This window comes from Protopterus annectens, chromosome 2.part0 (genome assembly GCF_019279795.1).
Source record: "Protopterus annectens isolate FY-2018-M chromosome 2.part0, PAN1.0, whole genome shotgun sequence".
In the NCBI taxonomy this organism is placed as follows: domain Eukaryota; kingdom Metazoa; phylum Chordata; order Ceratodontiformes; family Protopteridae; genus Protopterus; species Protopterus annectens.
The window spans coordinates 799,964,488-799,991,459 of record NC_056728.1 but is presented as its reverse complement, the minus strand read 5'-3'; the positions used below and the strand labels follow the sequence as shown (position 1 = coordinate 799,991,459).

General features: G+C 34.8%; 1 protein-coding gene across 1 annotated transcript in view; it reads right to left on the bottom strand.

Annotated features, from left to right (window-relative positions):
* Window positions 1-26,972, bottom strand: part of PTPRD (protein tyrosine phosphatase receptor type D) — a 6,523,893-nt gene that overhangs the window by 6,062,071 nt on the left and 434,850 nt on the right. The window contains exon 3 of the mRNA XM_044061085.1: window positions 610-630. The gene's annotated coding sequence lies outside the window, so the exon portion shown is untranslated. The remainder of the gene's footprint in view (window positions 1-609; window positions 631-26,972) is intronic.

The following is a 26,972-nucleotide window of genomic DNA, read 5'->3' as shown; positions in this document are numbered from 1 at the left end:
AATCTAATTAAGGAACACAAGTTGTACCCAAAACATATTTTAGCCTTCTTTCTTCTAATGCTGGTATTTGTTCTTTAATATACTCTACATCTTTTTATGACTTTTTAAGCTATATTTAAGTTGCAACGCTGACTCTAGTACATTTGAAATGTCGCAGGAAGACTTTATAATATTAATGCTGTGTTCATGTAGAAAGAATAAATGAAAAACATAATGTACATATAAACTTAATGACCATATAAACATATGAGTCTTTGGCATAATTTTCTTTATGGTGCACACTATGGCTGAGAAATAAACAATTCATCCCAATCTGGAAACCCTGCAAAATAATAACAGACATCTGCTTTGTAATTCTAAATGTATTCATCTGCAGTAAAACTTGATGCACACTAAAGATGGAATCAGGTTTAAAATAGCTACAGGAGTCACAGAAAACATTACAGGCCAATGGAAAGCACACAATTTTGTACTTAGGGAATACAAACAAATTAATACATTACATAAACTGGTTGACAGGATAGGTATTGAAAGCTTTGTAGATTTTTGAAACAATGGTATACTTTTATACAGAAAAGAGAGAAAGCAGCAGAAACAAACTTAACTTACCTATTGTTGTAATTGAAGAGCCTGAAAAAAAAAAAAAAAAAAACAGAAATTAGCAGGAAATCCATCACTGTCAATTTAAGTCTAGAAGTGACAAGAAATTCACATTACTAATAAATCTGCTCTATTATTTTATTTCTGGTTCACTTCACTGGAGAATTACCTATTTGGATTTGTCATAGTTTCAAGTCTTAGCTCATCCCCTCTCTGTCTAAGTACTAATATCTACAATTCTGAGAGTATGAAACAATCACAAAGGGGACATAAGCAACAGCTTCTTTGCCATTAATTTTGCAGCCTGACAGGTTAACAAATATATATGGTTAATTACTGCTTAAAGTCCTTGGACAGCTCCTTTTAGACATTTACTTCTCAGAAGTCAAGGCCGATGTCAGTGGTCTCTGGCTGACTAAATTTGCAGATGATTGCAAATTAGGAGCTGTCATTGAATCTCACACTGACACAAATGTTACACGAGAGGGGCTGACACAGACAAACAACTGGTGTCAGAGCCATGGACTAAAACTAAATGCTGAGAAATGCATAATGGTATCCTTTGGGAAGTCATCCATCCATGGTAACTATTATATTGAAAACACACCCCTTAGAGCTGACGCAGCAGTCAGGGACTTAGGGACACACATTGAAAGTAATCTAGCCTTTGACCATCATGTGCCTACAGTGTTGAGGAAATCATTCTATGTTCTGCAACTTATAAACAAAGGTATGGCATCTAAGTCCAAGGAAGTCATTGTTCCACTGTATTAGGCATTCATTAGACCTATCATTGAGTACAATGCCCCCTTTGGTATATACCTAACCAAGCATATCCAACAACTGGATTGTGCACAGAGGTTCCTCACTAAAAGAATACAGAGTGTAAGTAAATTGTGTTATGCAGAGTACCTCAAAACTCTATCACTGTATTCTGTCTCATAAAGACTTTTGATGGTAGATCTATGCCTGGCATACAGGGCATTGTCAGACCCCACTCTGATGGACCTTCTGCATATCCACAAAACAAACAGCACCAGAATTACCCATTCTAAAGACTTAAACCTTGCCTGTTATATAAATAGGACCTGCTGGAGACATACGTATGTATCCCAGAGACTACCCTGTCTATGGAACAGGCTCCCCATGCATGTGAAGCAGAGTTATTCCTTAACCCAATTCTAGTGCAACTTGGACAAGTGGATAGATAACTGGAAATTCATCCCTAGTTTGGCACCTATGTCTCTAATGGACACAGGTAACCTGTAAATGGTTCATCTTTCAGGGCCATACTTACACATATCAAGGGTATCAGAACATGTTAGAGATTTAGGATGCATGGCTAGACTTAAAAAGGCCCTTGTGGTCATTAAATTAGTAAACACCTATGAACTTATGAACCTATAATTGATAATGCACACTCAGTATCACAGTGATATTTTATTCAAAGCTTTTTTATTTTTTATTTTTTGGTATATACATCTGGTCAAAAAGGTAAAATATTAATCAGTAACAAAAACTTTGACTTGCTGCAACATTAGTTTTATAAACATTTCTTGCAATTCACTGTCCCCTATCTCCACAGCCATTGCTGCACTTCTATTTTGCTCATAGATTCATAGGTTCATAGGTGTGTACTAGGTTAATGGCCCTGGAGCCTTTACAAGCCTAGCTCAAAAAAATTGCCAAGGCACCGATGTTAGTTCACAGTGCCCATATCCAGTAGGGCAACTGGAATGATCCCTGGAGTGAACTTTCTGTTACCCTTCCACTTGTCAAGATTTCTCTTGGAGAGGGCCAGCGAGGTGCTCTGCTTGACATGAATGTGAAGCATATTCCAGAGTATGGCCAGTCTTTGGGAGATGAACCTATCCCTCCAGCATGTTCTGTTGATTGTTGTAGTGAGGTTGTGATCTCTGGAGCATGTGGCATGGGGGAATTGAGATTTCTTTAGGTGTAGCATTTCAAGTAGGGCTGGGTGAGACATGGCTTTGTAAGTCAAGTAAAGATCACCTCTAAGTAGACAATAAGAGACTGAAAACAGCTGAAGTTTCTTGAGTCTGTCCATGTAGGAGATGTGTTTAAGGCCTAGGATCCTTTTAGTGAGGTACTTTTGTGGCCTCTCCAGCTGTTGTAGGTGTCTGGTCAGTTACATGCCAAACTGGGTATTATACTCGATGATTGGTCTAACGAGGCATGAGTAGAGAGGAATGATGACCTCTTTCTTTCTGGATGCACAACCTTTGTTTATAAGATTTGCCAAATATAAGGACTTTCTGACCACAGTGGCAATGTGGTGGTCAGAGGTGAGGTGGTTGTCGACCTGGCTGCCCCTTCAGTGTTCAGTGCTCATTGGGCTCCCATCAATGAGGTAATTTGTGGGAACTGAGTTTTTTTCCAAAGGGGATGATAATACATTTTTTGGTGTTAAGCTTCAGGCCATGGTTCCAACATCATGGTTCCAACACCAGTCATTGGTCTCAGAGAAGCCCTTTTGCAGGATGTCTGCATCACTTGGGGAGTTGATAATGACTCCTAGCTTGCAGTCATCAGTGAACTTGGTCATCCAGAGTCCTTCTGTGTTGACCTGGACTTCTGAGAAGTAGATGAGGGCCCAGGACCGAGCCGTCTGGGACTCCACTTGTGACTGATCAATAGTCTGACTTGGAATCCACAACTTTGACTCTGTGGATCCTGTCTGTGAGCCAATTTGCAACCCACCTTGTGATGTAAGGATTGATGCCTAGTTTGGTGAGTTTATCAATGATACCTGAGTGGGGAATGGTATCAAAGCACCTGGCCAGGTTGAGGTAGGCTGTATGCACTACCTTACCTGCAGCCACAGTCTTGGTGACTGCCTCGAAGAAGTCAACCATGTTCAGCAGGCAGGATCTCCCCTGGACAAAGCCAAACTGTGTAGGGTCAAGAGTTTGTAGATTGAGGGGTAGAGCCTGAATGGCTAACTGAAAGCAGCAGTACTTTAGAGCTCCATATAACTAGTTAAATAAGACAGGAAAAAATATTTTTTATTTTCTTCAAAGTATAAAATTTTGCAGATAAAGGAATAATTTAAATAATTAGAAACTTTGTTGAAGTTTTACAAATAAGTTCCTGTCAAAAAGCTTGGAGATATATTCACTTGTTAAAATGAGCAACTCAAAGAATTCTCACCAGGATGCTGCCTTAAGGAAGAAACTACAACAGATGGCATTTACCCTGTAGGAGTTGTCTTTCAAGATGGATGATTTTAAAGAGAACCTGGAAAATCTTAAAACAAGCAGTCAAAAACAGGCTGACACCATCAAGGAAATGCTACAACAACACCAGACAAGGATAAGAGGAATAGAGGTTTCTTTAAATGACTTAGAAAGCAGACTTAAGGAAGAGGAAACACAGAAAGAGCTACTTCTTAAACAAAACACTTGATTGGTTAATAAAGCAGATGACTTGGAAAATAGGGAGAGGAGAAGTAACATCAGGATTTTCAGAGTAGCTGAAAACACAGAAGGTGAGGATATTTTTTTTTTCATTTTTATCAAGCTGGATCCCTGACTTTTTAAATTTAAAAGAAGGACTTTCCTTTGGCATTGAAAGGGCAAACAGAGGTCTTGGGAAACCTGCCACTAACTCAAACTCTCCTCCTAGGTCAATAATTATCAAATTTATTTAATACTTGGACAAGGAACTGATTTTAAGATCTGCTTGCAGGAAGGCACGTCTAAAATATAAACAGAGCCTGATAAGATTTGATAATGACTATTCATCTAGAATAATGGAACAAAGGAAGAATGTGTGGCCAATGATAAAGTTTCTGAAACAAAATAACATCAAGGCACAACTTGCATATCCAGCTAAGATAAGAATACTGCATGCCAACAAGATGAGGACTTTTATTGACTTAGAGCAAGCCTCTTCATTTATTAAAACTAATAATGTGATTACTTTACCAGAAGATATGGATTGGATGTCACCTTCTCTCAAGAGAACAAAAGAAACAAATGTCTGGACAGATGTCAAAAAGAAGAAGCAAAAGACTGATACTGTTACAGCCAAATCTCTCAAAGCATCTACTATGATATGAATTGTTTTAACATTACTTTAAAGGACCAATTTTACTGCTTGGAATTTTAAAACAAAGGTAACTAACTACTGGAATCTTTATCTATATTTTTTGAAAATAGATGACATGAGAGTTTTCACATTGCCTCAAGTATGTAAAACAGGGTACTTTTCTTTCTCATAAGGAGGGTTATATAGCACATAAAATATTTACACTGTAAATCAACATACATAGTATATGTGTATTTTCTCTTTTCTTTCTCTCTTCTCTCTTTTCTAATTATTTATTTTAACTGCATCTTGTCTCCCTTTCTAAATTCTCTCCTATTTACTATGCTAATATAGTCTGTATATATTTAATAACTCACTATCTCTACATAGATAAATAATAGTCTAAAATAATCTAGCTTTAAGGTAGACTAATTGGAATAGTGAACTTAATTAATTGTTATTACAATATTTATTAGATTAATGATAGTCACTGTTATGCTTATTGGGATTGGGGACATGTTCATGATTAACTCTGAAATGTTCCATTCATGTACATATGTCCTTTGAATTATTTTCGGTACTTACGTATTATCGCAACCAGATTTGTCAACTGAACACTGGCTGCTTCACGGTCATTTATTCTATCAACAACTGTAGTCAAAATGCATCACATTGTGTGTGCGTGTCCCACAAATATGTGTTGCCTTTACTTTTATTTTAAAAAACATTGTATTCTGGTCCCTTGCGCAGCTGTATCTGTACTATTATCAGAGCCATTACTGTAATTTAAAAACTAAGTGATGCATGCTCGTTTCTCGTGGCAAAAAAAAAACAAAAAAAAAAAATGCTGTCAAAGTGCATTCAGAAGTGTTTCTGTCCCGCTAGTGTGTGCTACTTTTACTTTTGGTAAAGAGCATACTTCTTTCCTCCTGTAAAGATGCATCTATGAACACAACTAGGGAATGAGCCATAAACATTAACAGAGCAGTAAATAGAAATGACCATGACCGCTCAACTAATGTGTCAACCTCGGAGCCTGCCTCCTTTACAATTCAAAAGCATAAGTTGCACATACTTTCTCATTGCAATGCTTTCTTTAATGGGTGATTAATACATTATGGGAACTAAAAACCTTAGAAATAATACCTTCTCTCTGTCTGTCTTCAGTTACTATCTAATAACTCTCTCAACGGTCACTCCTTAGTGTTAATACTTTACATTCCTTCATATGATAGCAGCCACACTCCTTCATTCATGCATCTGTACTACACACAAAACAGGAAGAGGAATTTGTTGCTTGTTAATCTACAGTTTGAACACCCAATCTAAATGTGCCAATTTCGCAACTGTAAGCACCTTATTTCCTTTTAGTATTAACAAATACGTAAAAAAAAAAAAAAAAAAAAAAAAAAAAAGGAGGGAAAAATGTACTGTTGGTTAAGAGAAGTGAAGCTTTCTTCACATTCTATTTGCATTGCCATAGCAACAGTGAACAACTGCTACAGTTTCTAAGGACACTGCGAACCTGTGAAGTGCATTTTGCCTCACAGATAACAAATAATAAGAAAAAGTAATGTTGTTTAGTTATTAAAATGAAAAACAACCTAAGCAAGGTAAAATAAATACATAATAGGACTATGTGTAAATATTTTATGATTTATCCTCATAGGATTACATATTCCTGGAAACACAACTGAAATGTTCCCAAACTACATGTGCACTTAAATGTAGCTGTTTGATTAAAAAGTATTACTCAGTTTAGCATGCTGATTTCACAAGCTGTCTGCACTGCAAAATTTACATTTTATATGTTACTTGAAATTGTCAGTCTCCAGAGCATATGAAAAGATACATATTACTTTTTGCAACATGTTATCTTTGCAGTTACCTCACACTCTGTACAAACTCACTTGGTAACTGATAGCTATTCATTTAAAATATCAGTTTAAATATTAAATGTGTCCTTGAAATGCTATTGACATTTTGAAAAAATATAATCTGAACTGTAAAATGAATGACTTGAAAGAAGTGAAGTAATCCATAGATTTCAAAGACAGTTCTTGACACTACAGTAAAAGTAAAAATATGTATTCACAAGGAAGTATTGAAATGTTTAGTCTTTGAGTTAAAATAGCTTACTGTCAACATTTTGTGATATCAGAAAGTTTGAAGAGTTAGGAAATTACTGTTCTTTGTCTTTATAATGATTATTAGACCGATGTTAGACTCTGCTTAGTTTAATGAATTGTGACATATGTTTATAAGGAAAAGTGGACTCACTTACTAACATTGGACTACACATTCCTGGAAACTCAACTGAAATGTCCCCAAATTACTTGTGAATTCAAATAAAAATGCCTGATTAATAAGCATAATTTACTTTAACAACCTCAATCCATAAACTATCTGCTCTATATATGCTACATTATATATGTCACTTGCACATGAAAAATACATATTATTTTTGCAACATGCTATATTTGCACTAACCATACATTCTAAACTAACTCAAATGGCAACTGACAAGTTATTTATTTGAAACATCAGTCTAAATATTAATTGTGCCCTTGAAATATTGTTGCCGTTTTGAAAAAACTAAATCTGAATTGAAAAAAGGAATGATTTGAAGAAGTGAAGTATTGTACAGATTTCAAAGACAGCTATTGACTCTACAATATAAGTAGAAATGTTTGCATGCAAGGAAAAATTGAAATGCTTTATACTTTTAGTTAAAATAGCTTATTGTTAACTTTTTGCTTTATAAAGAGCTAGGAAATTATTTCTAATTTGTCTTTATAATGTTTACTAAAGTGATGTTAGTCACTGACTTGTTTAATGGATTGCGAGTCATGTACAAGACGGACTACTGAATGCTATTTCTGTTTAACTATGTTTGCTAAATTTCTTTTATTAGTACTGATTTAAAATAAGGGAAAGAAAGGGAAGGGAAATCTCTGTTTTTGGTCAAGGGAGGAGAGGCTTAAGAGTATTCTAACTGCCCCGAGAACTCTCTTAGATGCTCTAAATACTAATTGATTAATACTTACCTAAGGTAAGTCTTGATTACCATATAAGTACTTTCACATTCATTCAAGACCTGATGTGATTACCCATTCTGGAAGCAGGAGGTGCCCTATGCAGAATGGGAATTGTCAGGGTGATCATAATTCATTTTTAGACTCTGCTCTGTAAATCTATAAATATGTAAAAGCACTGCCCACTAGAACATAGGATGCCTCTACTCAGAGTCAGGATACCACTGATAAGCCATGTCTTTTCATAACTGTAAGTTGAAGTTGGTGAGCTGAAGAGTGGGAAAGTAAAGGAAGACAGTACACCTACAGTAAATTCATATTTCATTAGTAATCACTCATTGTCTCCTGTAGAGTCCATTTAGTCAAATTATTTTAGTAATAATCTGTCTGTTGTTGTCTTATTTAGTGTATGCTCCTCTGTTGCATTTAATTTATCCAAAATGACATATCTGACATTTTAAGATCTCTTAAGGGTAACTAAATATTGGATATTTTCTAAGTCAACATAATAATTGTTTACACTACTAACATTCCATCCTGATATATAAAATACTATAGTGCAATAATAGAATAATATAGAATTTCACATCTCTTTTAAGAAAATTCTCCATATGATAATTTAACATATGGAGCTCAGATGATATTGTTGGTTAAAGGTTTGAGTGATAATCCAATAGATCTATCTTTATCTATTGGATTAGGAATGACTTTCATTCCATGTTTAATGGGAAATTCATATTTACTTGTATTTGATAATTTAGAATTAATGTTTTATAGTACTTTTTTAAAGCCTGACCAGAACTTTACCCCACTCGTATTTAAAGAAGAAAGAACATTAAATTACACTCCCAAGTTTACACACATAAAAATAACATTCAATGTTATCAGAGAATATGGTATAACTACTATAATCAAAATAATTAAAAAAAGAAGCAAAAAGTCCTTCCAACAATAACTTGAAATGGATTTAACATTCCTATCATTAAACACTAATGGCTTAATTAATGCAAATAAAAGATCAAACTTACTAAAATATTTAAATTTAAATAAGGCACAAGAAGTATTTCTCCAGGAAACGCATTTTAAGACTAATGATAGCTTTATTTGGAACCCTAAGGAATATACAGTCTTAGCTCAATCCTCCTATAGAACAAAGACAAAAGGAGTATCAATTCTCTGGAAGAAAAACATAATCACTCCAAAAGTTATTTATAAATATGAAGACAAAGACGGTCTACTAGCATTTGTTATAATTAAATTTAATAACAGAATATGGACCTTAGCTAATCTATATTGGTTCCCAGGAATTAGAGCAGGAACAGTTAAAAAACACCTAGATTTTATTTCCAACAATTATAAAGGAAATCTTATACTGGGAGGAGACTTTAATTGTACCTTAGAAGCTTCTGAAACCACCAAGAAATCTTTTTGCATAGCAACTATTTCAAAATCCTTAAAAAGATGGATTGATTCATTTCATTTAATAGACTTTTAAAGTAAAAGATGATAAATCATTATTATTTTCCCATAAAGACCATAGATTTGGAACACAAACAAGAATAGACAAATTATTCGTAGTTCAAGATTTACAAACAAAAATCCTCAACTTCTCAATAGTTCCATGCCCCTTCTCAGATCATGACTCTCTGATAATGAAGCTCCAAATAGAGTTTAAACATTTAATCCTCTCAACTAGAATTCCATCATATATCATGAAAATTAAAGAATTCAGATCCTGGATGTTGCCAGAACTACAATTATTTCTTGAAATTAATAATACAACAAAAACCAGTAGAGTCATGTCTTGGGACTCATTAAAATCATATTTATTTGGTAAGACCCTTAGCTGGTACAAAAACAAAGTTAGAAAGTGGGAATCTGAATCACTAGACTTGCAAACCAGACTCTTGACAGCAAAATCTAAAAAAAAATCAGAAGTGTCCAGAAGTCGAAAAAGAAATAGAGGAATTAAATAAAAAATATAATGAAATTCTAGCATACAAAACATGTCTAGCCTTGGAAAAATTAAAAATAAACTTATTAGCCACCTCCCCCACATATCTACATAACTTTTCTACAAGAATTAAAATACAGTCTAAAGCAAATAACATTAGTAGTATATACATGAAAAGAAAGGGAAAACAATATCAGATATAAGAGACATCCTTGAAGCATTTCAGTTCCATTATATAGAACACTTCAAAAAAGAAGATTTAGATAACAACCAAATAAACTTAGATACAAACCTTATCAATATAAAAAAAATTCCCGAAAACTTAACACTAGACCTATAAAAACTTATATCCTACAAAGAAATTGTTGACAAGATAAAAGAAAGTAAATCTAACAAAGCTCCGGGGATTGATGGTATAATTACAGAAATTTACAAACACTTCCCTTCAACAGTAATCTCCCTTTTTCATAAAACTTTGCTAGAAGTCCAGTCAGAAGCAAAAATACCACCCTCATGGAAATATTCTCTCATAACACCAATTCTAAAAGATAATAAACCATCAGACCTTTGCACCTCATACAGACCTATATCATTATTGAATAATGATTACAAAATATTAATGTCAATCCTAGCTAACAGAATGAAAATCCTACTTTCAAAGACAATTGATAATGATCAAACTGGATTTGTATATAACAGGCACACACATGATAATATTAAAAGGATACTTACTCTTATATATTATGTGGATAAAGAAGATAGAGAAACACATGTAATTGGATTAGATATAGAAAAAGCCTTTGATTCCCTCAACTGTGAATATCTATTTAAAACTTTAGCATTATTTGAATTTCCTCCTCCCTTCATCTTATTGCTATATATATATATATATATATATATATATATATATATATATATTAATAACTTAGCCTACATTAAATTATGTCCTTTCACCTCAGAATCTATCCATATAACAAAATACAAGGATGCCCCCTTTCTCCTATTTTATTTCCTTTGGCTATAGAAATACTTGCAGAAATAATACACAATAATCCAAGAATAAAAGGAATAGAAGTCTATGACCAGTACATATCTAAAATAATGCTATTTGCTGATGATATTTTATTAACCCTATCAAACTCCAGAAAGTCATTAGGAGAGCTAGAAGAAGTAATGGAGAAAATTTATAAGATGTCAGGTCTACACTTTAATAGATCAAAATCAAAATTTATATTTTTAAATAAGAAAAAAGAACTACAAGTTACAGATTAACCCATCATAGGAAAACAAGAACTTAAGTTAAATTATTTAGGAATAGTATTATGCAAAAATATAAAAGAAACAATATTAATAAATTATAAAAACATTATTGAAACAATAAAAATATATAGAAAAGTGGAACAAAATTATATTAACTTTTGAAGACAGATTGCAATTAATAAAAATGGTCTTATTGCCAAAAATACTATATGTAGCATTAGCAATACAGTTACTTCCTGAAAGATGCATTCTTAAAGAAATAAACTCATGCTTATTAAATTTTTTATGGTATCCCAAAAAGAATAGAGTAGCTCTAACTCATTACATTAGCCCTGGAAACAAGGATGATTGAACTTCCCAGAAATAAAACCATATATAAAAGCATCTGTGCTTAAAATTATAATAGACTTGATAAACCCAAATTATTTTGACAACTGGAAAGAATTAACAATGGCTATATTATCAAATGAATTTAATCTGTTAAAAAAAATTGAATAGACAAATCAAACAAACCCTGGTATATACTATACATAAATATACAATATAATATAACAAAACATTCTAAAACAACACTGATTAATCAATACATCAATTCCTTTAGAAAACTTATCAATGCAAACATAGATCTAAAACTCTGGCTTGACCTTTTAACCCCATTTACCATCACTAAGAACTTTCCTCACAAAATATATAGGGAAACAATAACATCCAGGGAACAAAATGGATTCTTATGCTGGTTCCAATGTGTAAATAAATTAAATGTTTTAGATATATATATGATAAAAACTGCTTACAATATTCCAACACAGGACTGGTTAACCTTACAAAGCATTCTAATGTACACTCAAGGTTTATGCAGATTAATTAGTAATTCCTCATATAAAGAAATTCCAAATCTAATATGTTTTCTGTATGAATTTATATATAATAGTTGTGAAAAGAAAATTTCCATTTCAAATTTATATAAAGAGTTATTAACATATAAAACAATTCCCAAATCATCATACTGGCAGTTCTTAACAAAAGGCCAGTCATTGCAGTTAACAGAAGAAACTAAAACTAACATCTTACTATCAGCTAATCACACCTCTAACACACAGTACTGGAAAATATTTAATGAAAATACTTACATAGAACATTTTTAACACCAGATAGAATTAAAAAGATCAGTACTACTACAAATGTTTTTTTTGCTGGAGGTGTGAAAAGTCAAATAAAGCAGATTGGATTCATATTTTTTTATGAATGTAATAAAATTAAATCATATTGGAATGGAATCAATCATTTTTTACAAGCTTTATTTAATGAATCCTTTACCTTAGCTAAAGTATTGATTATACTAAATTTAAATGAAGGTCCCTACCTGAATAAGACAAATATGTATTTGTTATGGACAATACTTGCTATATCTAGGAAATGCATAACCAGAAGGTGGAATTCAGATACACCCCCAATCTTGGAAGAATTCTACACAAAACTGAAGACAACTACATTGATGGAAATAAAAATCAAAGAACTACAAATCTATCCCAGGCCATTGGTTAATAATCCTTGGAAGAAAGTTATATATTTGTTGGACACTCTGCAATAATCAATATTGTATCTCTGATAACTGATCTGTTAATTCTATATTTAATAATATAGAGTGTATATAATTGAAAGTCAGGCTATTGTAAATATTGTATATAGTTGTTTAAAATGATGTTTAAAAATATGATGTAAATGTTATTTTAATTGAAAATAAAAAAAAATATTTGAGGGAAAAAAAGAGTTTATAGCTTGCTTATATCTTTTTTAAGCAGGTCCATGATGACGCGCTCCATAGCTTTGCATAGCAGACTCATCAAGCTAATGGGGCAATAGTTCCCAGGGTCTGTAGTAGCTCCCTCTTTATCGAGTGGGATGACTGTAGCAGTGCACCATTCATTAGGGACATAACCTTAGGTAAGGCTGAGATTGAACAGGGCACACAGATGTGGTGCCAGTTCATTTTGTAGCTCATGTAGGATGCAGCCAAGGATATTATCAAGTCCCACGGATGCTGTATTCTTGGCTTTGGACAATGCAGCTTTTACCTGTGCTGCAGAAATGATGGGTAACAGGCTTTCTTTTGGTATTGTGATAGGGTCCTTGGGGGGAGGGGTAAAACTGGCACTGAATCTGTCGGCCAGTATGTTAGCTATATCTGTTGGCACAGTATAGGAGGAGCCATCGTGCAGTAACTCAGAGCAAATCTAGGTATTGCCTTTGAGGTTTTTGATTTTGCTATAGAAAGCTTTGTGGTTGTTTTTGGTGTCAGCTGCAATTCTGCCTTCATAGCTGACTTTAGAGGATTTGATAAGGGATCTTGACCTTTTTGAGACTGATAAGGGAGGTTTTCCAGTCTTGTAACTTCATTTTTATCTGCAACAGTTTCTTCCTTCTGTTGTAGAGGTTATTGATGGCTGGGGACCACGAGATTGGCTTCCTGTTTTTGGAGGAGAGCATCTTAGTTCTATTTGGTATAGCAAGGTCCATGGATTTGTGTACATGCTTGTACAGTGCACTGGTAGTCATGCAGCTATTTTCCATTAGCATGAGTGCTGAGAAGTTAGCCAACTCTGTTTTTAGAAGTCCAAAGTCAGCTTTAGATATGTTTTTCAGGGTGGTCACCTTAGCGGGGGTGTAGATGGGATGAAGATTTCCATGGTGATCAGCTTGTGGTCAGATTTAACCAGGGAGGAATTGACTATAGATGTGGAGCAACTGTCTCCAATGTTGGTGATAACCAGGTCGAGGATGTTGCTTCCTCTAGTTGGGGTCAGAATGAGCTGCTCCAGGGCATTGGAACTAATACATTCCAGAAAGCGTTGGGCCTGTACATTGGAACTAGAATAGTTTTCCCAGTTGATGGTAGGGTAGTTGAAGTCACCCAGTATGAGAGTATTGCATTGGACCTTTATAGATTTCAGGGTGCTTAGGAAGTTGGAGTGAGATATGTTTAGGGTTATGTAGCAGGCTGTGACTTGTATCACTGTCTTACTCAGTGTTAGTTGTACCTGAAGTATCTCAGATGCATTATGCTGGGCTACCAGTCTAAAGGTGTGCGTATCCTTTAAGAATATGGATACATCACTGCCTTTGGAGCTTCTGGCTGTATTCTGTTGCTGAAAGGTATGGAATGAGTTGTAGCCTTGGAGTGCAGGGGTGCTTAATGCCTCTTTAAACCAGGTCTCCTTTACAGCACAGATGTCGACATTCTCCATTTTGAGGAGAGCTTCGAGTGAGTGCATCTTGAGATTTAGACTTCTGTCATTGAGCAGCATGACCCTCAAATTGCATTTGTTTGAAGCTGTTACGGTGGAATTTTGGTCTTTGGAACACTGCCTAAAAAGGCACTATATTAGTAGAGAAATTAAAGGTAGGTTAGTCTAATGCAAATAGGAATCGCAATGTGAAGTGAAGGAAAAACAGGCTTATGGTATATTTTGAGATAAATTCAGGGAAAAGAATTAGATAGCAGTAAGGAAGTAAGTGAAGAAAGGATAGTAAGGAGATATAAGGAATGAAAAGATACTTGTTCACATTTATTTAATCCTTGTTTTGAGCAAGAACAGAGCCATATATTAGTTAGAAAGTCAGAATGGTTTTAAAAGATAAGAGGGAGGGTATAGACCTAATGGATACAGGTAAGGATTTCCAGGCCTTATCAACGTTGTATGATACAGACAATGTCCACCTGATTTGCTAGGTTTGTGGACATGTGTTTTTGGTCACTGGATAGCAATGACTGGCTGGGAACATAGCTGTGCAGAATGTTTTTTAGTGTGTACAGGCAGATGGATGCTGGATAATTTTATTCCATTCTACCTAGGTTATTCTTCCTAGATTTCTTTCCCTCCTTTTTTCTGATTTACTTCCTTTAGGGTTCTCTTAAGTTTATTCAGATTCTTCTTGCTATTTTGTTTTTTGCTCACCCAACCATGATCAGGATCAGTTATTTTGTTTTGCTTTTACTTAGGAGTCTAGATGTAGGGAACACAGCTCCTATCTGTTCTGAGAATCTCTTCCATTGAGTCCCTCTATTCTTTTAGTTCTTTCTTCCTGGTTTCTGCTCCTTATCTCTCGTAGTTCACCCTGTCTGCTTTTCTGTCTTTCTTCAACCTTACTAGTTGAGGTACCACTGTATATGTGTCTCCCAATTATTTAGTTGTTTATTTATTTACCATTTGTTGACTGAGAAAGTCAAACTAGGACAGAGCCTATTTTCAGAGGAGGCTAGGGGAAAAACAGTCTAGACCATGCCATTGGAATATGGGAGGAAACCAGAGTACCCAGAGGAAACCCATGTGAATGCTGGGAGGACATGCAGATACTACACAGAAGGCAGCCAAGCCGAGAATCAAACTGGAGAGCCTTTTGCTGTGAGGCGACAATGTTAAAAACTGCACCGCTGCACTTCACTTATACTCTTTATGTTTCCCACTATGTTTTTTGCGGCATGTTTACATTTTTCATACAGTTATGTCTATCCATCTCTGTCTAGCTGTTTGTTAATTTTATCCCTAGCTTCTAAATCCCAAAATGATTCAATTCCCTTTCTTTTCCCTTCCATGCTGTCCATGTCTGGATTAATTTCATTTTGTTTCCATTTGCATTGATAACTTTAATTGTTTATGTTTTCTTCTTCCCATCTATATATTTCCTTCTACCATTCTTCTCCACAACCATCCTTCCACTCTTTCCCACAATTCTACCAATTCCTTTCTTCTTGTAGCCATTAAGTTTCTCTAATCTATTTAATCATATTATTTGCTCATGTTTGTGTGTCCCTCTTTCTGCATGATTTTCACGTCTACATCCATCTTCCTTTATCCAATTGCTTTGCCTTCTACATTAATTAATTGAGTCTCATGGTCTCTTTAGTTATTTTAATTTTTTTTTTCAACCCCATTTCCTGTCATTCTTTCCATAACTTTTGCTTCTTTTCTTTCTCATAATCATCAGGCTTTCCACCCCTAAACTTTTCTTTTTCACTTTCTCCAAACCATTGTTTTATCTTATATAATTTCACATATGTTTCAAAATTTGATGTGTCTCCAGATCCCATTTTCCATTCTTCTTTTTCATTTGCCTGTATTCATACATGCTTTTTCTTCCCCCATTTGTACCTATGGCATTCTTTTTTTTTTTTTTTTGTATTCTCTGAATTACCTTTCCCTTCCCCGGCATGATGATGTTTCACAATGGTTTTCCCAACATTCACCCTTCCAACTACAGTAGTTACATTTCCTTTGGAGTGGTTTCTTTTTGCTTCTCCTTTTCACTTTTTCAACTTTAATTTCCTTGCCACTGCAGTGTTTTTTATCTAACTCTTCTTTAGTTCCTTTGTGTTAGCTTATTCCCCATCATCTATAAACTGTTCCTCATTCTTATACTCTTTATGTTTCCCACTATGTTTTTTGCGGCCTATTACTGCTTTACAATACTGTGAAAAAATCCTTCGTTTCCTCTGTTATTTCTCACTATTTCTCTAAAGTCACTCCATCAATCTTTCATTTTTATTTTTAGCTTTCATGCTTTTGGTTTTCCTGCCCTTTATTTTGCTACCACAAGAACTCTGTCTTTTCTACTCTACCTTTTATCATATCTTTCATCAAAACCTCTGTCCTCTGTATGCATCCATTTTTTCTGCCTCCATCCAGTTTAAGGCTGTTTTACTTTCTTCCTTAGTCCATTTGTTTCTTAATTGTTCTGAGGTTGCTCTCCCTGCTCTGTGTTAGCTCCTCCCTCAACACTATGCTGTATCTTTCTACGCCCTATATTATCCATCCCTCAACTGCTACCCTGAATCTATTCTATCTTCTGTAATTATTTTCTTTTACTGCTTCTCCATTTTGTCGCATAACATTTCCTTTATCACCCTATTTTAAATTTCGTTTGTTCCATTAAATGTAGATTTGTCACCTCTCTCTTTTAAAATTCATTACTGCTTTGATTCTATTGATGAGGTTTGAAACTTTTCACCATTCTAAGCTAATAGTTTTAGCTCTCACATCTGTGTCTCCCTTTATTCACTCGCTGGACTAGATAGCCTTCCCATCCTATCCTATCCTTGCACTAGATGGCCTTCCTGTCCCTTTCCCCCTTTTTGAGAACTTGAAAATCTGCAATGATTTTTGGCTTTTCCTCTTACTTTCAGTTTGCTCCTTCCCAAACGTTTGGTATTCCCTTCCCTTAAGTTCCTCTTTGTTTCATACTTCCTGTCCTTATTTCCATTGTTTTCTTTCCTCATCTTAAATTTCAGCTTATCATAGCCATTTAACCTTAATTCCTGCCATCCTGCTTTTCAGACCCATATGCCTTTTGCTCTTACTTCTTTCCAGTGTTAACCTTCCTCTATTATCCCATATTATTCACTTGATCTAGCCACTGTATGATTGCACACCTGCCCTGTGTTGTGCATCAGACTCACCCAGAACTAGTCTCCCACTTAACCCCCTCTACCAGGTCCCCAGTTCAGTAACACATTCATTGTTCTGTTCATTACTTTTTGGTGATATGTTTTACTACCGTTTTTATGTTTAGTCCTAGATTTTTTGTCTTCCTTCCTAACCTCACTTTGAAATACGCAACCTTCTTATCATTCCTTCCTTGTTTCACGTTTGTTCTTGTTATGCCTGAGCTTCCCCCTCCTTGTATTAGCAGCTTTCTCTCTAATTCTATTTCACTGCTTAAATGACCATTTATATGCATTTGTGTTGTCTCCTTTCCAAACCCTTCCTTTCCATGCACCCTTGTGCTTATTTATGTCTACCTGATGCAGTAGTTTAAATATATTTCCTCCTTATCATTTTTTTTGCTTACAGTTTATTTTATTTTTGGTTAATTACAAAATGAACAGACATATATCTGATGACTACAGCTATATTATATAAAATAGTCAACAAAATAAACCTGAAATCACTGACATCAGTAACCATCCCTTCCTATCGTAGGAGATTTGGTGCCCCCGCCCCCCACCACCACCTCCACCACAGTGCTAAAAAGTTGAATGCCTTTTTCTGAATACTTCAATCCATTGTCTGACCTTTGACATACAAAACAGCACTTACAGACTTTATAGTTCATGTGTGAACTTAGTCCATAATTCAGTGACATTTTTATGTTGCATCCTCTTTCTAGAGCTGATATACATCCACTATATGCTGTTTTTTCTGTTCAAGTAACCACAATACCATTGTCTGGATTTATGGTCAGGTCCACTGGCATAGACAGATACATCTCTGACTATGAGACAGGCATCCTGAGTTGATCCAGAGGCTTGGGAACCTGATGGAGCTGGAGTGAGGGGAGGAAGGAGTGAGGATAAAGATCCTATGTGCCTCTTGTAATGGATATTTTTGGAGGATAGGCTGCTACCATGTCTGTCAGGCACGTGTTCTGTTCATGACACTGTTACTGCACTGAAAAGCTGGTGCTGCAGTGCAGTTAGAACATTGTTGGAGGGAAGTATCTCTGATAACGTGGAGGCATTTCTCTGAAAATATCATCGCAGGCCCCATTTAATGATGTGAGTTTGCAAGGATGATGCTGATATTGGATGATTCTTTATCCCATCTCTGCCTCTTTCAACATATTGTAGAAACACAAACCATTCCACCAGCAGTTTGGTAGGCAAATGGACTTCTAATATGTACAGGCTTCGACATACAAGGAAAGGAAGAGCAGACATCAGGGAGGGAGAACTTATTAGGGACACTTAAAGAGTAGGTCATTGAAGAGATGAAAAAAACAAAAAAAGAAAAAAGAAAAAAATGCAACAGTTTATAAACACATCAAGACCAGAGCTGGATCATGGTCAAATGAGGACACATGCAGGAGACTGGACCAGGGTTCCCTCACTCATCCATTCTGCTGTCCCATTACTTGTCTCTTCCCCCCTTACCATAAAGACTGCTCAAAACATGTAGCATGCGTACTATTTCTTCTTTACTTTTGAAATGAAAGCAGGATAAAGATTTAATTAAATTTTTTTACTTTAAATATCCTTTGTTGACCAGGTTAGTCCCACTAGGCTAGTAATATCTTTTCAGGGGAGACCCTTAATGATATTTAGACTACTAGGGGGAATTTGGCCAGGGCATTGAAGAGCTATTTTCAGTAGCTTAAGCGGGTGTAAAAGATCTTACTGCACCTACCATTAACAAAGAAAGATGGAGGCTCAGTTTAACATCTCATCCAAAGGATGTCACAGTCAGGAGTGCAACCCCCCCCCCCCACAGTGAAGCACACCAAAGGCAAGTATGCTTTCGAATTCTATAGCATAAGAACTGATGGTCATTTTCTAAATAAAACTGTCGCACTTCAAAAATAGATACAGCATGAGCAAGAGTGAACTTCTCTTCACTTCAAGCTCACATTCCTTGAAAATACATTGACTTTCACATTCATTGAAAATGCATTTAAACTCATATTCATTGTAAATGCCCTAAAACTTACAGTCATTGAAGATTCATACCTGGAGTTTTAATTTCTTTTTTTTTCCATTAAGCAGTGAAACAAAATCTATGAACCAATAAAAGACAAAATTATACATTTTAGAACATTTCTATCAACTCTGATGATTAAGTGAGCAGTTGGGTAAGTGATGAGAAGGACTAAGGCTTTTGTCTCCTTTAGCCAAGGTACAAGGTTTGAGCCTGAGCAAGGTAATTAACTAACCTGTCATCCCTAACTAGGGCATTTCAAACACACACACACACACACACACACACACACACACACACACACACACACACACACACACACACACACACACACACACACACACACACACACACACACACACACACACACACACGCACACACACACACACACACACACACAATCCCTAACAATCATGAGCACCTGCTGAATGAATGCTCATCTACTGGTTCAGGACAGCATGATGGTAGCAAAGCAGAAGTAGTTCCAAGTTCTCCAGTTCATGGTAGCCCTAAAAGAACCACAGAAGCAGATGAGAGGAAATATATCTCAATTTTATTATATAATTAAAATTAAATGTTATTGCAGCCCATCAACCTCCTGGGCCGCCTAGTGCTGGATCTGGCTCTGATCAAGACCAGTCCACTCTATTTATGTGGGTCCAATTCAGTGCTATAGTTTGCTCTTTCTACCTTCTTAATATCTTCTTTAAACTTATACTGGTATTATCTGGAGTTTTCCCCTGTTGTACTGGAACAACTCTTTCGTTTAACAGCATAGCATTTATTTCTGTCTGTGCTTATACTTTGGTTTACTGTCACTGTCTCTGTCTTATTTCTACCTCTTTCTATAGATATTTCTTTTCATCTTTAGCTTACTTGTTAATGACCCTTGTCATGACTAACTTGGGTTTCTGTACCTGTAACTATACTTTAACGTCTTTCCTTCCATAAGACCTGTTTGAGCTAACATTGTATTTGCTGTATTCTCCTTTTTTGTCCACCTGATCAAACGTTTTTGACATTTCCTCCCTTAGTAAGTGTAGTCATATCATTTTTTAAAGCTCAGTGTTAACTAGTATTCCTCTGAAGCTGATGATTTTGCTTATATCATTTGAAATTCAAACACAGGCAAACTATACAATAACTGTTTTATTTTTGTGATACAGAAAATGCTTCCACGTGATGTACTTTCTCTTTTTTTCAGATTAGTTTTTTTTTTCTGCATCTATAAACATTAGTCCTCTGGCTTCATGTAGTCTCTTGCTCAGGGTGTTTATTATTAGTTAATTTGTAAACTTGACCTTTAATTCACTTCTCTTCTTTGGATTTCATCTGTAATCACATTGCATACTTGTGTTTTAGAGTAGAGCTGATTTTGATTTTCCATCCATGATGCCCAATGCTGCCCTACCAGGATAGTCCATTGGGCTACAAGGAGCCCATTTTCAATGGAGTCCTAGAGAGAAAAGCTCCAGAGAAATACAAATACATAGTACAAAAAGAGCACAAATCCATACTATGCATTTCAATTAAATGTTAAATACATATTTTCTATAGTACAAACCCATGTTGCACAATTCAAATAGATGTTAGATAATACAGAAATATAAAAAAGATTTATTAGGAAAATTACATCAGGTTAATTCAGTAAGTAATAGTTTTTTTTTTGGTGGGGGTGGAATTACAGTGAGGCTGTTTTTTAGTCATTGGTCAAATATATCCCAAGAGATGTAAAACTTTAGGAGGTAGTGACAGGCAACAATGTTTGGAAAGTTAGGAAGAAAGTGTGGTCGAATTAGGTTGGATGAGACCAAGAGCATTTCTACTGTGAAGTAAGGTGTGAGTGCAGTGAGGTTTTAAACAAGAAAAGACTGCTGGTGGTGTGGATGGGAGAAGGGAGAGAGTTCCAGAGGCATGCAAGAGAGAAGGACATCAATTGATTCTCAGCAGGATGTGTTGGTTTCTGCAATTTAATTAGGTTTTGGGAATTGGATCTTAGGAGTCCATCCGGTTTATGCATTACAAAAGTATTTGCTAGGGAGGGGCAGAGAGACAGGTTATGAATGAGTTTTTGTGCTTGGATGAGCTGGGTATATGTGAGGAAGGTTGTTAATTCTAGCCAACTTAGTTGGTGAAGAGAATTGCAGTGGTGAGAAGAGGATCTATGACCTGCCGCAAATTTGGATATTTTGTTATAACAAGATGAGAGTTTTGCTTTGAGGGAAGATTGTAGGCTGGTTAGGATAGATGCACCATATAAAAGAGATGGGATGAGGTATGTATTAGCTAATGTAATCCTGGTGGTTGGAGAGATAAAGTGACTGTAGCGGTACCTAATTTTTTTATGTTTTTTTTTTATACTTGCTTGTAGATGCTTGTCAAATTTTAGTTGATTGTTCATGATAATTCCTAGTAATTTTGTGTCAGAGACTAGATCTGGGGGGGGGGGTTATTATTGCGGGAAATTATGAAGGATTATTTGTCTAGGGAAGAGGTTTTGGATGCATTGAATAACATAAGTTTTGTTTTGGTTGCATTAAGGGCTAAATGGTTGTTGAGCATCCACTGTTCAGTGGAAGAAAAGGCGGCTTGTGTTAGATTGTTAAGAGTTGTGATGGAAGGGGAGGAACAGATTATAGTAGAATCATCAGCATATTGGATGAGACTGGAGTTAGGAATGGCTTGGAAGAAATCATTTATGAATATGTTGAATAGCAGGGGGCCTAGAATGGAACATTGGGGGATGCCTGTGGATGTATTAAGGAAGGGTGATGCAGCTTTTTTCCATTTAACTGCATGTTGTCTGTTTGTGAGATTGCTTGAGAACCACTGGGTAGAAGAAGAGGAAGTTTATGAATTATATTTATACAGGATGTTTCTTGGCTGGCCTATTTAACTTGCTTCTTGACTAATCTGAGTCTTCTGTCCTTCTCTATATCTAATTCTTCAAGTGGAATTTTCCTTTCATTTATTTAAGTTCATAAATAACTTGTTAAATCTTCTTATGTTTTTTTTTTTTTGCTTTTTAATCACTTCTAATAGTTTCAGCATTCACATTTGGCATGAAGATTAAGAGTTAGTCTATAATTTTCTTCCATTTTTTGTGTTCCTTTTGTGATACTTTGGAATTTTTCTGATGTCCTTGTATTGGTTTGTTTTATTTTGTTTTGTTTTGGTGGTCAGTATCCTTAGATATTTTAACCACGTACAAAGTAAAATAAGAACTGGTGCAGACTCGGACGACTTCAAACACAGCTCGAACAATTCTTCTTTTATTACAAGAATAATCTTCCACAGATTACATCCACAGGTTAAGCGCTTTCAACTGCCTATACACAGTCTTCATCAGAAACAGATAACTGGATATATTCCCTGTTTATATATTAAATACATCAAAAAAGGCGCCAACTTATTTAAAGCTACAGCTCTCCATAATTCAATATTAAAATGTTTAAATATTTAATTAAATACACCAAATATTTCAACTCATCCATGTTAATTAATCAAGTAAAAAACACAATATGTCTATAATACATCATGTATAATAAAATATAGTACATTTTAATGTTGTTAATATAAAAATCATATTGCATTTTAACTAATTATAAAAAATTATTAAAATAGTATCAAACTAAATGTGAATTTCATTAAATTCTAATCTATTATAAAATAGAATACTTAACCTAATATTAAAAAAGGTTTAATACTAATGCTATCATTAATACCAGGTGGTCTAGTGGCGTCTGTATATATTTGTCACTTACTTTCTTTCAACGCCAAGGACATTTTTCAGTCCCCTCCATATAAATGACTGACAACCTGGTCAATAATAGCAAATTTAAATAAATGTTCTTCACCTTTCTCTTGTATATGCCTAGATAAAGCATTGTTCTTATCCTGTACTTGTATTTTGTAATAATGTTCATAAATACATTTTTTCAATTGCCTTTCTGTTTTGCCTATGTAAAATGTAGGGCAGGCAATACAGGTGGCAAGATATACCACCTGTTTGGTGTTACAATTGCCTGCCCTGCACCTCACAAAGGTGTTGTTAATATCTGCCAGTCTTATGAATACTGCTTCATTAATATGACCACATTGTTTACATGTTCTACATTTTTTAGTGGTCTTCTGAATATCCTTAACTTTTCCATAGTTATCAGCCCTTTCTAATAACCTTTGAATATTAGGAGCAGTTTTGTAAACAAATGATGGATAGCCCCCTAATTTAGTACCTATGTGGTTGGAGGCCGCGATCAAGTCCCAATGTCTGCATACAATGTCCTTTATGTAATTTACATACGGTGTGTACATTAAAACACACACCCTGTTATAAGCCACATCCCTAGGTTCATTTTCCAACTTAACCGAATTTGTTTCTCCATTACTTTGATTGAATTTTCCCATCAAAGGTACATATTTTTTACCCCATTGTTTAGAGACATAATCTATTGTATCCTTTAACATTATCACAGGATATCCTCTGTTCTCAAACATCCTAAAAATCTCCTGCAATTCAGCATCCATAACTTCCCTTGTGGATGACATGAGTGCCGCTCTGATACATTGCCCTTTAACAACGTTTTTAAAAATGTATGATGGATGATTACTATTGAACTGAATATAATCATTTGAAAATGTGTTTTTTCTATAAATCCTTGATGTAAAACCTTCATCCGTATGGCTTATATATGTATTCAAATAAGCAATTCCCTGGCTACTTAAATTATGTGTAAACTTTAAAAATTGTGTTGTACTGTTTATATACTCCATAAACTCACCTATTGCCTCCTTTTGGCCCTTCCATAATATAAATAAATCATCTCGATATCTAGCATAAATTGCTGTGTCTGTATAGAATCTACTTTTAAACAAAAATTCTGATTCCCATTCCAACATTACAAGGTTGGCAAAAATGGGGGCACAAGACGCCCCCATAGCTACTCCCTTGCTCTGCCTGAAATATTCTCCTTGGAATGTAATATAATTATGATCTAATATTAATGCCATCATATCTGTTATTAAGCAAATCCTATCCCAACTTAAATCAGAGAACTTCCTCAGACTATTGCAAAAATATTCTAGTCCGATATCCTTAGGTATACTTGAAAATAAGTCTATAACATCTATTGTCAAATAAGTTAGACCTGCATTCCACAAATCAGGTGAAAGTTTACCTAAGAAATTCCAAGAATCTATCATTAAATGTGGAATGTGTCTATAAACATGTTTGGTCCATCTATCAATAACCACCCCTAAGTAAGTGGCAAATATATACAGACGCCACTAGACCACCTGGCATTAATGATAGCATTAGTATTAAACCTTTTTTAATATTAGGTTAAGTATTCTATTTTATAGTAGATTAGAATTTAATGAAATTCACATTTAGTTTGATACTATTTTAATAATTTTTTATAATTAGTTAAAATGCAATATGATTTTTATATTAACAACATTAAAATGTACTATATTTTATTATACATGATGTATTATAGACATATTGTGTTTTTTACTTGATTAATTAACATGGATGAGTTGAAATATTTGGTGTATTTATTTAAATATTTAAACATTTTAATATTGAATTATGGAGAGCTGTAGCTTTAAATAAGTTGGCGCCTTTTTTTGATGTATTTAATATATAAACAGGGAATTTATCCAGTTATCTGGTTCTGATGAAGACTGTGTATAGGCAGTTGAAAGTGCTTAACCTGTGGATGTAATCTGTGGAAGATTATTCTTGTAATAAAAGAAGAATTGTTCGAGCTGTGTTTGAAGTCGTCCGAGTCTGCACCAGTTCTTATTTTACTTTGTACGTGGTTACATAGTTGCTATTTGAGTGCTTGTTCAGAGAACTGGGATGGCAGGTAGCGGAGACGAGACGCAAGCTTCATTGAACAACAAAGATGATGTTATCGCATTACGCGCTGAAGTGTCGGCATTACAGTCTGAGGTTAACAGGCTCATTGAGTTGGTGAGTGCCTTTGTGGCAGCACCCAAACAAAACAAAGGAGAATTGGATCGTACAACTTCAGTAAAATGTACTTCGGTGGATGATATTCATGCTGCACCTATTGATGTTTGTATAATGGATACAAACACACAGATAGATATTCCGAATGGGCAGTTGGGTGTGGAACATGGTGATGCACGTTCTATGCAGGATTCCCTGGATTATGTTAATAGGAATTTAATTGGGAATTTGTCGCCAGCAAACAAATTTACTTTTGATTTTAGCTTATTCCATACCAGAGAAGAAGCAGAGAGGAATGGGGCTAGACCGAAGAATCGACAGGCAGTAGAAACATATTCGAATCATACGAGGACAGTAAAAGGAAATACAAAAGGTACTGTTCATAATAAAACTGTCTCTAGCCCATGTTATGAAAGTAAAACAAAAAGATATTCTGGACATTTATTTTTGAACTCTAAAAAAGTGATATAATGGAATAAAAGTGATGGTGATATAATGGATCAATTTTTATGTGATGAATTTGATTTTGAGAATGTGGGGGAAATTAATAATATTGAAGGGAGGCATGTTAGTTATACAAATGAACCTTTGAAGGAAATGATATTTACTTTGGGTAAGAAACTGCTTCAAATTAAGAATACAAAAATAGACAATGCATATTTGTCTAAGTGCCTCAAAATAAAAGTTGTACCCAAGGGACTGAGGTTTTTTAAACTACCGTTGGGTCTTGATTACAAAGCGGTTGTCATTAATGAATTTAACAACTTGTTTGATGGTTATGGGTTCTCATATATGAAATTACTTATCAAATTAAATGATGAAAAGTTGACCACTTTAGTTAGTGAGGTGGAAGGGTTGAACGATAACATTGTTAGTCCGAGTCTGCACCAGTTCTTATTTTACATTGTCCTTAGATATTTTGTAAATGTCTGCAGGAATTTTCCATCATCCTTTGTGACCTTCTGTGTTTTGTTAGTCTATTGTTTCCTTCTGTTATTTATTATTTCTGATTAAGTTTTCTTGATTTTTCCAAAGTTTTTTCTATAGTATTTGCTGAAGCTCACAGTTTGGAGTACCCATGAAGTTCAACATTTTGGAAGATCTCACTTCACTTCCTTTTCACATGACTTGGCTTTTTTGTACCTGCATTATATCAAAAAGTAATATTTGTCTTAAAATAAGAAAAATATGCCTCTCCCAAAATCTCATTATTTAGTATCCCACATAAACACCAGTTTTGAGCAATACGATGCCACATATTTCTTTTTTTCACAGTTTTTCAATGTACAGTGCTTTCATAATCATGAGATGCATGCAATGCTTAACTTCTGAGGTGACATTCATTTAGAATCCATGGGTACCAGTTTCACCCAACATCGAAAAGGCGTATTAATTTATTTATTTCCCATTGGACCAATTTCATTCTTAGCCCAGAATGTGAACGCACATCGGGTGGAAAAAAATAAAAATTATTTATAACTGAAAGAGCACACTAAAAACAATTAACAGTTAATATACCATAGAAAATGATTAAAGGACATAAGTGGCACAAACTACTATGCAAGCTATTTTCTTCATTTACAATACTGACGTTTTGGAGTTAGCGGAGAGATGCTATAGTGAAAAT